The 10,906-nt window shown below is 38.2% G+C and overlaps 1 long non-coding RNA gene across 1 annotated transcript; it reads left to right on the top strand.

The window, feature by feature from the left end:
* Window positions 1–999: 999 nt before the first annotated feature.
* LOC116570858 lies at window positions 1,000–8,874 on the top strand. Its single transcript, XR_004277582.1, has 3 exons — window positions 1,000–1,145; window positions 2,400–2,402; window positions 8,864–8,874. It is a non-coding gene; the product is annotated as an uncharacterized LOC116570858 (long non-coding RNA).
* Window positions 8,875–10,906: the final 2,032 nt, after the last annotated feature.

Raw genomic sequence — 10,906 nt, 5'->3', positions numbered from 1 at the left:
AATGTATATCTATACAAAAAATAAGGTTAAATACAATGAAGGGGTAAAATATGACTATAAGAAAGAAAATTAAATTTTATAAAGGTATCCACAAAATAGTTTAAAAATTAAAATAAGAAAGAAGAAAATTTTAAAAAGCAGAATAAGAGAAAATAAAATTTAAAAAATTTCACTTTGAAAGACTAAATGATCATGGGAAAAAAGCCATGAATTCTATGTTTCTTTCCCCTAGCTCTGGAGTTCCACAGTTCTCATTGATCAGTAAATTTTAGTCTTGGCTGGTTGTTCTTGCTGATCTTCTGCAGGAGGGGCCTACTGCAGTGATTCTCAAATGTCTTTGCCTGGGGCAGAAATGCACCGGCTAGGGACCAGGCTAAGTAATCTGCTCGGATTTGCTCTCAGAAGCTTTTTCTTCCTGAATGCTTTCTGTATAACTTTGGAGGACAGGAATGAAGACAGAGGCCTCCCAATCTCCGGCCCAGAGGAGCCAAGAGCTCAGGGCCCCACTCCTCAGTGCACCCTCAGAGAAAAGCAGTCAGTCCCTCCCATGTCCCTGGTCCCTGGCCGCACTCTGAGCTCACCTGGCCTGTGACTGAGGGTCTTCTATCTTTGACACATGGCCCTGTTTGGAGTCTTCAAACCCTGAAGATTCCTGCTGCTTATCCCTTGCTGCTCTTCCCGGAGGAGGACGGAGGGAGTCTCCCCAGATCTGCCACTTGTGGGGGTCCCTGCTCAAAGAGCAGTGGTCTGACTGTGCCTCAGATCATGGTTTAAGGTAACTCTGAGCTGAGAGCCCCTCCTCAGCTCCGTCTCTGTAGCTAGCTTCCCTGCTCTGATATCTGGGAGCTCTGCCACAGACACTCCTGGTCTTTTTGTGACCCCACGGGTCCTGAGACCACACTGTCCCAGCAAGGGCTCCACCCCCTGCTTAGCCTCTGGATCAATATCCCTCAGTGGAGCAGACTTCTAAAAGTTCCGATTTTGTGCTCCACTGCTCCACCGCTTGTCAGGAGTCGCCCCCCCGCCCCGCCCCCTGCAGTCTGTCTTCCCGTTGCTTCGGATTTACTTCTCCGCACATCCTGTCTTCCAGAAAGTGGTTGATTTTCTGTTCCTAGAATTGCTGCTCTTCTTCTCTTCTCTCTCCTGTTGAGTTTGTAGGTGTTCAGAATGGCTTAATAAATATCTAGCTGAACTTCTGGGACCTGATGATATTTCTGTCTCCTACTCCTCCACCATCTTGCTCCTCCTCCAAATACCATTCTTGTGTTCTGAGAACATTGTGGCACCCTGTGATCCTAGTTTCGTGATCTATGTGGTCTCTTCTGTTCTATATGCTTCCCTCCTCCCTTCCCTTGGGAATTGCTTCTTTCCCAGCTCCAGCCATATTGTTACTCAGGAGCCACCTTCTTCCATGACTCTGCCTCACTTTGACCACAAGGCTAGATCGTGACCATGACAAAGATTAGCCAATAGGACTCCCACCCTGGAATTTTTGTGAATGGGTGAGAGGAAGAGTTAGTTTCTCTCTGCAGAGGAGAACCACAATTTGTAAAACTCACACTCTGTTGGTGACCACTTTCCCTCTGTGTGAGAAAAGCTAGTTTTTGGTTATTGAAACTAAAGTCAACATTTCAAGAGAGGAAAAAAGGGGGGTCTGTATTGGCCCTTGTCATTTTGAAGTTCTTGGTTATAACTCATCCTGGAACCTAGGTACTTTCTGCCTTGCTCAAGTTTTAGTTGTTCAGATATCCTTCAATTCCGTGAGATGTATTTAATATTATTCATGTAAGTTTCCCATTGGCCTAAGTCAGTTTTATTATGGTCTCCATCAGTTATAATCAAAAGCATCCTCACTAAAACAAATGATTCTGTATATTCAATGTATGTTCACTCAACAAACACTTTCTGAGTAGTTATTTTAAGCCAATCTTCCAAGGGAAGCAATGTAGTATGAAACCTTATTCTTATTCTCTGTGAGAGTATGTCATGCTAGAAGAGATAAGAATGATAATGGTAACAACAACCTTGATAATACAACCATTACAATGTTTTAAGTGTTCACTATGAGTCTACTACATATTTTATATGCATGATTTTATTTAATGCTCAGGTTAACTCTATTTATATGATATCATCTCTCACATTTTAGAGATGATGTAATTAAGGCTCAGCAAGCTTGAGCCACATACGAAACGATAGTAGAGGCAGAATTTGAACTCAGGACTGTGGGACTTCCAGTCCTTGCTCTTCCTTATTATATCCTACTTCTTATATGTGATGAAAAGTATGTGTGACTTAAAGAGAAGATGAGAGAAGGCAGAGGTAACATTCATTTTGAAGGATCTAGAAAAGTTTAATGGAGAAGGTGGCATTTATACAGGCTTCCAAGGTTGTAATAGGATGTATCTAGGTAGAAAACACAATCCTATACAATCTACACCCATGCTTAAGTGTACTCACAATCGAGACTGGAGTAGGGATTAAAAATAGGAAATGGCATCAACTCAAATCTCTCTTGGGCTGCATCCTATACTTTCAGTGCTAGTTCTCTCCCTCCTTCAAGCTTGCCCTCCTAATGATTCTGCTAAGTGTAAAGAACTAATCTGCAATTTTAAAGATTCACAGCTGGAACGATTTCATTTTTTAAGAACCAAAGCCAAGGAAGTTTAGCAGTCTTGACTGAGCAAGTTCAGAAGTTAGTAAATTTGGAGTGAACATGTGCTTCCTGGACTGATGAAGTTTACATGACTCATAATGGCTATACTGTGTTCCTATTAGGCACTCTGTGTTTTGGGAGTCTTCTTTTCCCTTCACAGGCTCTTCCAAAGCAGGACCCATTGCATTCCCCCTTCTCATCACATCAGCAATCTGGGTCTGTCTGATAGAGATGCAAGCAGCCATTTTGATGCATGGTAAAGCTGATCTCTGGAAATATCTCAGGAGTTTTAAATCCATGGATAAAAATATTTTTGGTACACTCTGCCTCTCCCTCCCTAGGGTTGAACTGACATAGTTATTAGTAACTCCACCTCTGTATAAACTTTTTGGATCATAATGATCTACTGAGAATGCTTCTTCATTCTTCCTTGTAGTTAGGTAGTACTCCTAGGCCAGTGGGTTCCCAGTGTGTTATAAAGAACTTGCTAAAAGACACTTGCTGCGTGCCTGCAGTTTGCCAAGCATGGAGATATTGACCTATTATATCATCCCTTAAGTCCTAAAGTTCATAGTAGTAATGCCATGTGAGACCAAAGATTCAGGCAGGTTAAGTAGCATGCTTAAGACCACACAGCCAGTAGATGGCAGAACTGAAATCTGAGTTTTGCTTTCATATGACACAAAGCCAGTGTCTTCACTGTGGCAAGCTGTTGGTAGGCAATATTATCTATTCTTTGGCTGGGGATAGTAAAATCTGGAAGTTAAATCACTCGTAAGTTCACATTGCAAATCAGGGGTAGATCTTATTTATATCCAGGCATAGTAGTATGGTATATATCAGATACCAAAGCAGACTTCTAAATAGCATTGACTATCAGATTCTGGGCAGAAATAGAACATGCAGAGGTAAGAAAACATACTATTTGGGGAAAAATAAAGACAAACTTCCAAAAATGCCCGAGAGTTTTTATTAAAAATGACTTGAAGAGGAGGAGGTAGAAGCGGAGGATTCACATCTGGTTATCATCAAGCTTCTTCCAAACTGGCCATTTGTTTTTGAATGTATTAATATGGAGCTCAAAAGGAAGTCAACACTGGGAAGTTTCAGAAATAACTGATTGGTCAGATGATGTGTAGGCTCTGACCTACTAGGAACTGGCAGAAAAGCAGCCTCCATTGCTGTCTTTTTCTAAAGTAGCCTGATGGGTTGAAGGGCAAAAATCACATATTGGTGATCACATAGTGGTGATCTGCCCATTTATGGCTTGTGGTCTTACTTTATATTATTCTATGACTGAACTTAAAAGAATTGCCTTTTTGTATCTGCTTGGTAAGATGCCCAAGGCAAGCAATTCATGGTACTTCCATTTTATATCTAATGGTAGGATAGTTGTCTCTTAGAAAGTAATGAAAAAGTGGAGAGCCCCAGCTAAGAAACAGCAAGGGCAATCACCTTGAAACTGAGATACAGTTGAAAATTCATGTACTAAAAATTATAAACATCTGAATATCATATCTAAGCTCTGTATTTTCCTTTGTGTTTCTGACTTTGGTCATGTGGGAGGATAACTTAATTGGCCTCAGATTTTCCCCATGTCAAGAAAACTTCATCTCTTTAGACTTATTAACCAAGTAATCAACCTTAAATCTTATCAGATAAACTATCTGAAAAACCAGCTCCTGCACTTGATTATACTTCTTCTCTCCCTCCCTACCGTCCACCACTTAATGGTATCATTCCAGTAATTCTCCTCTTCTCTTTTTGTTGTCAAATTTCTCCTCTCCTGAATCATTCACACCAGCATTGAAATAATGGTGTTAATGTCTTCTACCTTAAAAACAAACTTACTTCACCCACAATTCATTCCAGGGGCTTCCCCATTTCTCTGCTTTCCGTTCCACCAAGACTCCTAAAAGAGTTGTTTCTATTTGCATATCTCCTTTCCATGCTAATTAGCCTTTTCTCTCAATCACTCCACCTTGTCAAACCCAGTGGTCAATTCTCAATTATCTAGTTTGACCCCATTTATCCCTTCTCATTTTTTAAAGAATTTTATTTTTTCTTTTAGGAAACCACCAACTATTTGGGGTTCTCCCCCTCTCTCACTGGATATTCTTTTTCAGCTCCTTTGCTCATGTCTCCTCATGCACCTGACCTCTATTAGAGTGTCCCTCAATTTAGTTCCTAGATGTCACTCTTCCATCGACACCATTCTATTGGGTGATCTCATCTAGTTTCATGGTTTTAAATGGTATCTGTTGGTTGGGGATTTTCAAATTTGTTTCAACCCCAGCTGTCTCTGTTGAGCTCTATACTTGAAATCCTTACTTAGCTATCGATAAACATCTCAAACATTTATAAAGCCAAATGACTGGATTGCATATCCACGAGCTTACCTACTGTAAACCTGCTCCTTATGTACTTCTCCTCATCTCTGAAGACAGAAACTCCATTCTTTCAAGTGTTTGGGCCAAAAACTTTGGTGTTATGCTTAGCTATTCTTTCTCTTTTACACCCAGCATTCAGTCTGCTATCAAACGCTGCCAACCCTACTATCAATATATCTGCAGAATCTGACCACTTCTCATTCTGTACTTGACTAAAGTCTCTTAACTGGTCTCCTTGCTTTCAGTCCATTTCCTGTGATCTATTTCCCACATGGAAATTAGAATGACCCTTTTACTACAGTAGTCAGACATTTCATCCTTCTACTTAAAACCTCCAAATGGCTTCTTGTTTCACTCATAGAGCCAAAATTTGAAAATGGACCTTAGGGACCAATATGATCTTTCCCTTACACCTCATCAATTATCTGACCTCATTTCCTATCATTCTTCCTCTTGAACACTTTGAAAAACAGAGATGAAAGAAACTATCTTTGATGGCCCTTTAAACACCACCTGATCCCTCCTTTCTTGTTAAACTAATTCCAATTTAATTAGGTATAGACTCCTCTAGGAAAATAAACCAAACTGCAGCTCAGGAATAAATTCTAAATATTCAATGCCTATCTTGGTATCTTCTTCCCTTTGCCAAATTATTGATATATGTTGGGCATGTTACCAGTGTTTCCATGGAAGAGGAGGGGTTGTTTGCTGGGAGTTCTGAGAAAGGTTTTATCATTCTTTCAAAGTGACACAAGGTGGTCACAAATCCCCTTCATCAACTATCTTGCAATATCTACATGTACCGGCTGGATGTTGTGGTTGCTATTTTGGGACTGCAAAAGGAGTTAGCAGAGAAGAATGCTGACATGATAAGGATGACAAGCCTGATGGAAAGACAAAAAGAACCCCACCCCCAAAATTTTGAGAAGTATGTTTACCTTTTATTTTTTAAAATTTTTTATTTAAATTCAATTTAGTTAACACATACTGTATCATTAGTCTCAGGGGGTAGAATTTAATGATTCATCAGTTGCATATAACACCCAGTGCTCGTTACATCAGGTGCCCTCTTTAATGCCCATCCCCCACATACAATGTAATATTACTTAGTCATCAAAAAGAATGAAATCTTGCCATTTGAAACATGGATGGAACTCTAGAGGGTATTAAGCTAAGTGAAATAAGTCATTCAAAGAAAGACAAATACCATATGATTTGACTCAGATACGGAATTTAAGAAACAAAACAGAGGAACATAGGGGAAGGAAAGGAAAAATAAAGTAAGATGAAAACAGAGAGGGAGGCAAAATGTAAGAACCACTATTTTTGATGATGGAATGGGCCTACTGAATTAACTTACCTTAGAGATACCCTATCTTAAAATTCATGGTTATATAAAACAACAATGGGTTTTTTGGTGGTGGTGTTGGCCATTTGGGGCGGGGTTTTCATTACATGTAACTAAAAGTGCCCTAATACACCAAACTATTTCTCAAATTATCATTTAGTTCATCCAGTAAAATCTTTTAACCTATATATGCTTGTTTAAAATGGGTTTTCTTCTACTTGTGACCAATGGAGCAGCTGAGGCTATTATTCAAATGTCCTCTACTTAAAGCATTACTATCCATAGAATTGTTTTCAGATAAATTTATTTCCCTGTACTATGGGTTAGTGATAGGGCAGTGAATGCATTTTTTAGTGACTTTGGCCTGTGTTCATGTAGTTACAGCCACATGATCTTGGTTACCCTAGGGACATTCTAGTGATTATTTGAGTTTATTTCTGTTTAATTTGTGTTTGTTGTGTTAGGAATCACCATCCTTTCTCCAGGCCCTGTAGCTGTGTTCAGTAGGCAAAAATAGGAGGCAGCAGTGGTAGAGTCTACAGATGTCTTCTTCTGGACACAAGTATTAAGGTGGATCTAGAAGTAGGGTTTTGTCCTGTGCTGAATTCTTATTTTGTATTGCGCTAGCACATGGTACTGGCAGTCAGGAAAGAATCAGGTCTTATCACAAAAACCACAAAAGTACTTATCTGGGAAGGAGCCTGAATTGGCTACCTTATTTTGGTTTTATTTCTACATGGCTAAGAAAAATGTTCATCAGGTTTGAGGTTACAGGAGAAATTTGGGACTAAGAAATTTGGCAACTGAAATCTAAGCATCCCTTCCTCACCTCACCAGAATATTCTTAAAGCAGGACTGATGATTCTAGATCTCTTAGTCATTTTGCTTTTTGTTTATTTGGAAAAATAAAAGGTTAGTGTGGTGAATTAAGGATGGTCAGAACTTCTTTGACGTCTTTTCCACTGAGAGGTACGGTTTGCTTACTTTTTCCTTGAACCTGGACTGGCCAGTAGAATGTCACAGATGTGAAGTGATGCTAGTTTGGAGACTACTCTAAGAGGACTGGAATCTTCCATCCTTGTCTCTTGCAGACCCGGATCATCACGTATGAAGTTCAGCTATCCTTCTGGAGAGACCACGTGGAGAGGCTCTGCAAATACAGAGAGAGGGAGAACGCCTAGCTGAGACCTGCCTGATGGCCATCCTTGTCAAAATAAGAAGTTTGTGAGTGAAACCTGCATAGACCCTTCAAATCAGCCCTGTTTTCAGGTGAGTGTCACTACAGAATGCTACTGGACACCACTAGAACAGGAGAATAGGCCAACTCAGCCCCTCCAGAATTTCTGACCCACAAAATCATGAGAAAAGATAGAATGGTACTTGTTTAAAGCTACTGTATTTTGATATAATTTGCACAACAGTAATTGATAACCAGAACATTTGGCAACCCCACTTTTGGGGGAAATTTTACTTATGCAGGATATTGAAAATTCTTAGAAGTTTATAATGATGATGACCTAGCTTTACGAAAACAGGTGCTATTTCTAAATATAAGAACTATGTTGAGAGCTATGTGATACTTAGATAAAAACTTAGCAAGAGAAGTATGGGGTCTAAATGAAGAAAGCTATAAAATCTTATTTAAGGACATAGACAAGATGTGGTCACTTGGAAAAAAAATTATATGTTCTTGCACAAGATGGTTTAATAACTCTTAAATATTTTATAAAATAAGTGGGTTAGGTGGAATTTAATTAGGATACCTATGGATTTGTAGTTTGTTGAAATAAGATATTAGCATGTTAAAAATTATTTGGGAGATTAAAACTGTTGGACTAGCCAAGAAATGTATGAAAAAGAATGGTAGACTAATACTTGCCTCATTAAATTTCTGAATATTTGATTAAAAATTAAATGTACAGGGTCACCTGGGTGGCTCAGTGGGTTAAGCCTCTGCTTTCAACTCAGATTGTGATCACAGGGTCCTGCGATCAAACCCCACATAAGGCTCTCTGCTCAGCAGGGGGCCTGATTCCCCCTCCCTCCCCTCTCTGCCTGCCTCTCTGACTACTTGTGATCTCTTTCTCTCTGTTAAATAAATAAAATCTTTTAAAAAAATTAAATGTACAAACATACTATAAATTCATGGAATTAAACCTTGTGGTAATAGCATAGATATAAAAAACAAATCATTAAAACAGAGACCTAGATTTATGTCCTCATATGCTTGAGAATTAGATTTATAACACCATCTACTGAAATTAAAAACACATACCAATCTTGGGAATAAAAACACCAATATATGTAAGGCTATGTGTGCATATTATTTAGTGTGCATTGTTTGCAGTGCTCAAAAAATTAGAAAAAAATGAAATTCATCAGGAAAAGAAAAATTAAATTTGCTGATCCATACCAGGGAATACTATATAGCCACTAAAAGGAATGAGATTTTTAGTAGTCAGTTTGAAGGGATTTTCAGGATATATCATCAAGTAAGAAAAATAAGGGGAGGGAAGTATATATACTATGACCCCATTTTCATGAAATAACAACAACAAAAATGCCACTCCTCATTACCATCATGTTATTTAATGGTTTTATGAACAGGGAGAAATATATGGAAAATACATACAGATTGTTGATCTCATTGGTAGAAGGATTGGGTAATGTGTCTGGGATTGGGAACTTAAATGGTAGCATTTCAGAAAATCTTTACTTTCTGTACTATTTGACTTTTTTTTCAACTTAATTATATATATCATTATAAAATGTATGCATATGACATTAAAAAACAGACAAGTTATTGTTTTATTAAGGTTTGAATTTTCATTTCATTGTAGATAACATACAGTGTTAGTTTCATGTGTACAATATAGCGATTCAACAATTCTGTGCATTACCCAGTGCTCATCATAGTAAGTGTCCTCTTTAATCCTCATCACTTCTTTCCCCTACACCCCCACCCACCACTTCTCTGATAACATCTGTTTGTTCATCTATAGTTATAGAGTCTGTTTCTTGGTTTGTCTCTCTCACTCTCTTTTTCTCCTTTGCTTATTTGTTTTGTTTCTTAAATTCCGCATATGAGTGAAATCAAATGGTATTTGTCTTTCCCTGACTGACTTATTTCACTTACTATAATACTCTGTAGCTCCATCCATGTCATCGTTCATAGCAAGATTTCATTCCTTCTAATGGCTGAATAACATTCCATCATATCTGTATCTAGATCTGTACCTATCTTACATCTTCTTTATCCATCTATCCATCTATCAATGGATATGGGCTGCTTCCTTAATTTGGCTATTGTAAATAATGCTGCAATAAACATAGTGGTGTGTGTATCACTTTGAATTAGTATGTTTGTATTTTGGCGGTAAATATCCGCTCGTGTGATTACTGGATTATAGGATAGCAGAAAAGTTATCTTTTTTTTTTTTGAAAAGTTATCTTAATACACATTTAGTAAATACACATTTACTATCAAAAGTACATGCATGTAATAAAAAAAATCTAAGAAAGTTATGTTAATCGTCAGAAATAAAGTAACTTGACAAATAGGCTAATTCATTTCAGAGGAATCAGGTGAATCTTATTTTTCATTATTAAATACTGCCATGTGTCTCAAATATAAACCAGTCCCAAAAATTGATTATAGAAAGAGTGACTAGCATTTTAAAAATCTGGTTGTTTCACGTAAATGTCACATGGAAAATTTTGTAAGTGACATTGCCTAGGGTCGTGTGATGAATCTTCATCTACCTCTAGCAGGCTTGGCTCCAGGATCTGCACATCAGAAGTTTATAAATAATTAGATACTAAAACATCTCAAATGGGAATCTGCATCTGCACTGTAAAAGTAAAAGAAATAAAAGGGAAAACTTAAACAAGCTACTCTAAGTGAATGGCAGGAAGAAATCATATCACCGTTAAATGATGGGCTAATGAGTCTATTCGAACCCATAAGCATCAGTCACATGCGAATGCCCCCATGATCCTTGTGCTTGCTAAACAGATCATCCCAGAACTGCCAAGGAACTCACCTTTGGCTGGAAGGAAAGGAAGGCTCAGGTGTACGCACTGTCACAGAGATGTTCTCATTAAATGTGATTGATTGATTGATAGACTGTCTCACTTCACAAACTTTAATTGAGTCAAGTTTGAATAAAAAAGCATGTACAGCTGCTGTGAACAAGTGAGGTATTGGGACCTTGGGAGGACAGGGGAAAGATAAACAGGACATGGCCCCCATAGCACAGAAAGTGGATATAGAGTTATAAACAAGAATATTACAATCATACTAAGTATGAAACCCAAATTAGTAACACCGTTTCTCTGAGAAAATGACTTCTGACACTCTCCTGAAATCCTATAGAATAGCTTGAACATACCTCATCTGAACCATACACACTTGACTGATAATTAAATCCATTTTATTTCTAGAGCTGGGCTTTATTAGAGCCCATCAATTTGTCAGGTTCTATTACCTCCCAATAGGTGTCCAGTGATTTA

Source organism: Mustela erminea, chromosome 12, assembly GCF_009829155.1.
Source record: "Mustela erminea isolate mMusErm1 chromosome 12, mMusErm1.Pri, whole genome shotgun sequence".
Lineage (NCBI taxonomy): Eukaryota > Metazoa > Chordata > Mammalia > Carnivora > Mustelidae > Mustela > Mustela erminea.
Note: the sequence above shows the minus strand (reverse complement) of the source record. Positions and strands in the feature narration are given on the sequence as shown.